General features: G+C 38.5%; 2 long non-coding RNA genes across 2 annotated transcripts; one reads left to right on the top strand and one right to left on the bottom strand.

The window, feature by feature from the left end:
* The first annotated feature begins 654 nt into the window (after positions 1-654).
* LOC141045252 (uncharacterized) lies at positions 655-2,513 on the top strand. The gene is made up of 2 exons (XR_012217251.2): positions 655-1,213; positions 1,481-2,513. It is a non-coding gene; the product is annotated as an uncharacterized LOC141045252 (long non-coding RNA).
* On the bottom strand, positions 1,248-1,910 carry LOC149989613 (uncharacterized). Its single transcript, XR_016502366.1, has 2 exons — positions 1,758-1,910; positions 1,248-1,584 (listed from the first exon to the last, which is right to left on the bottom strand). It is a non-coding gene; the product is annotated as an uncharacterized LOC149989613 (long non-coding RNA).
* Positions 2,514-4,169: the final 1,656 nt, after the last annotated feature.

A 4,169-nucleotide genomic window follows, 5' to 3' on the forward strand; every position in this document is an offset into this window, starting at 1 on the left:
GGAGTGTAGAATAGGCTCACTGGTGATGGAGTGTTGGCAGGTGTGTTTCTGGGTCTCTAGCATTGGAACCTTAAAATCAGATTTGAGCAAATAAACAGAGCTTTATGTGTAGGCCATGGAGAGTCCCCTGGATAGTGGCTGCTCTGACTGGGCTCTTTCAGAAGATACAGATCCTTTTGGCTCCTCCAGGTGGCAAGATCACAAATATCATCTCCCAGCTCATTTTCCATGACATGCATTGGTTGGGTCATCATCCCACACCAATTGTGAGATTTACACTAAATCTACTAAAGAGCTAATAAGAATACCATGATAAGTTTTCTTTCAACTCAGGAGCCCTAATCTTCATCCTTAGAGGAGCTTGTTTTTGCTTGTTTTTATTTAAAGCATATTTATTTAAATCGAATAATAATAATAATAATAATAACAATAACAACAATAAGGATATATTTTTGCTAGTTTCCGTCAAGCCCAATTGAAATTGCACAACTAAAATTGATACCACCAGTTAATTTGATACAAATATTATTCATCATTTTGTAGTTTCAGGTAAATTTTAAACACTTACAGATTTATTGAATTGATTTTATTGTTTTTAATTTACCTTGTCATAGTAGGTAGTGGTATAGACTTTACCCAACTTACAGCCTGCCCAACAACTACCTTGTCCCATGTAAAGCTCCACTAGTGATGAAAAAATTGTATTAGTAGTGATAATATTAATGAAGATGATGATGATGATACTACCTTCACCACATCTGCTTGATCTGTAAGGAGCATCTAACCTATGCCATCTCAGCTTTTGCTTGCAATTATACCTCATTCATGATATTTTGAATATGATATTTAATGAATCAAAACATTATATGTAGAAGCATGATGCAAAAGCCCAAATAATAATGTTGCTTAGAAAATAAATATTTAAATTTGTGCACATTTTCATGAACTTTTGTTTGGTAACTGTAATACACTTATAAAATAGCGAATTCATCATGAGCTGAGAAATAGAATAAGCTGGGGTTCCAACTCATAAGAATTCAATGCATGTACTAAACATGGAACAACAATTGAGCACAAGGATTGTTATTGAACACAATTGAATAAATGAAGAAAGTTTAATTAGCATATTTGTTGAAACACATGGGTCGCCATTTCATTATATAAAAGCTGTCTATTTAAAGAATTGTCGGAGAAAAAATAACTAAAAATATATGTAAGTTTGCAATTCAGGCATATTTTTAAGCAACTTTTTGTGACATGACAATTTTGCTAATTTTATTTCTCCATGATGATTTGTGGTTGGTTTTCATACATTATAACAATCTTTTTTCTCTTCCTAGCTTATCATTGACATGATTTTTTTATTTGTATATATATTTATTTTTCCTTACAAAAAGCATTCTTTCACCAAATCGATTTAACTCACGTCACCTACGATGTAACACGACGATCTGACGAACTTGCATGTCTACGAAAATAGGATAAACCTCCTTGTCTACAAATTTTCAAGATATCTCAGCCTCCATATCTACACGAGTCCAGGAATTCTGATGACCACCACGTCCATTATAATCACGAACATATCTAACGAACAAAAAGTTTGACCACATTATTTCCCATTAAGTGACGCGAATAAAATTTGACCATATTTGACCATCATAGATTTATGAAGATTACATGAACAGGGGGGTTTGCACTTTTACAATTGACCCTAGCTCATATTGTAATAAATATTATAATATTTACCTAATTCTTACGTTTATAATATGGTTGAGCACATAAAAATATATGGATAATTTGTTTCGATTGTGGTTCCGTAGGCTTGAAAAAGCGAAGCAGCACATTTTCCCTCGTAGCGTGTTCTCCCTCGTCGAGATAAATGATTTTGCAGTTTCCGGCATTGATCGAAGCTAAAGTGACAATTCAGAGCAAATCAAAGAAGCCATCAGCGGCCATGTCAGCGAAACTCACGGCCGACGTGGCAGGCACGATCACGGTTGTGCACCGCCACGTACTTGAACACGCAAGCCCTCGCACCACGCACCGAGTACCAGATGACCTCATATAACGACCTACCTGAAGAAAACGACGGTTGCTGAAGCCACGTAGGAAAAGTGATTGCAATAAGAGACCCTGAAGAACCGAATGCCACATCATCATGCTGGCGAGCTCCAGTGCCGACTTGGCTGTTCAATTCTGACACGTCAACCTTTGCATGGTTCCACCCGCACATACCCGCCGGGGCTCAGCTGGAAGGGAGAATGAGGGCTTGGCCTTTGGAGTAGCGATGAGCCGCTCACTGCGAAATCAGCAGCAAAACGAAAATGCGCGCGTGCAGGTGCTGGTGAGGTGTACTGTACTCGAGCTGACTCATACTGACGACGTGGCAGGTCCACTTATCCATCATGGATCGGAGACACGCACGGAATCTGGATCATGCCATAACTTCTCTGTGGGCCTTCACCTATGTTTCTTTTTTCTATAATTACACTGTCCCGTGATCCTCTTTGTCACTTTGTCTGTGATTTGTTCTGTGGTAAGCTTTGCTGTTGGGTAAGCGGCAGTCGCTGCTTCGAAAGTCTCTAACTGAAAACCTAACTTCTTCGTTTAAATTTACCCGTCCTGTTGAGGAGCCCTAAAAAGTGTGTGCGTGCATGGGGGAGCCCCTTCCAAGACCTAGGGCCTTTTTCCCTCTCCGTCTTTCCTCATCTGTGTGAGATGAGATGGTTGATGGGTGTTTTCTCCGAACATTATGATTTAGAAAGTCTTTGGCATTTTAAGTTAGCGATTAAAAGAACGGTATTGCAAAATGACTGAATATATTCATGTATTTTCCATAACCAAAAATAACATGTAGAGTGTTATATTTGGAATTTTCAAATATATGTGAGTGTGAAGATTTTTAAGGGTCCACAATTACCATGCAATTCAAATCTCTTTCGTATTCTACTATCCATGTATAGTTGCATAAAATTAAAAAATATACATAAATATAAATATATTTGTGTGTGTTTGTATGTATATGTTAAATCATAATTACATATATTGTTGCTTTAATCCAGATGTGAAACGGGTGTTTGAGAAAAAGTTAAAACAAACCATAACAATTTCCATGGATTAAATAGAAGTCTATTCTTCATTTCTTCAGTAAGAGACGGATGTAGCCTCCTCAATCACTGCAGAGAAATGAACATTCGACAAATAACAACTGTCGAGATGGTCACAGGCTACGCAAAAATTGGATTCATTAGGAAGAGGTAGTTTTGTGAATTTGTATAGGCACTAGGAGGCTTTTGTCACCCTCTTTTGTTAGTTAGCAAGCCTGCACTCAAACAGTGTATGATTTCAACAGAGGACCTCTGCTATCCTCAACATTCGCCAATCCAAATCCATGATCTGCTTATTTTCAGAATTAGGGCTCACAACCCCCTCTCCCATTTAGGGTTTCCCATTCCCCTCCACTCCGCAGGGGTGCCCTAGGATTCTTGTGTGCCATGTCATTGGTGGCATGATTCTTCAACGAAAACGCAACGTATCTGCTAAGAATCAGACCATGGTATCAAATTGTGGCTTCGTTGCATGAAAAGGAAATGAAAGTTAATATTAGAGCTACCAAACATTAGCGGGTCTTACGGCAGATCAGACAACTTTAGACTATAATTGCTATAAGTAGCCAGAAGAAAAATGTCTCGATTTGATTTTATAAAATTATTTTTGAGCTAGTAATAAAAAGGTTGATTTTTTATGATATTATTGCACTAACTATGTGTGTGTGAATCTATGACTGTAAATTCAAAAACATGAGTGGTAATTGTTGAGGAGTTTCACAAGATGCAATGTTCTTAACTATGAGAAGCATCGTCAACAAGACATACACAACAAAGTGCAGGAAAGAAAAGGGACATGAAGGGTATGAGTGTGGAGGCTTCGGAGAAGATCAACAAGGAAACCAGTGAACGCCGCCTTTCACCCATATCCGTGATGCCTATTATCAGAGGGGGGCCGGCACTGGTAGTTGGGGATGGGATCACGACCCAAATTAGGAGCCCAAAAGAAACATGAAGCAGTATAATAATGTACCGATCCAGACAGCGCCGGTTTGTCGTCAGAAGGGGTTTCCTAAATGACAGACAGATTCCTCGCTCTGAAGTTCTGTTGGTATTGAGCGG

This window comes from Physcomitrium patens, chromosome 3, assembly GCF_059467195.1.
Source record: "Physcomitrium patens ecotype Gransden chromosome 3, ASM5946719v1, whole genome shotgun sequence".
NCBI lineage: Eukaryota > Viridiplantae > Streptophyta > Bryopsida > Funariales > Funariaceae > Physcomitrium > Physcomitrium patens.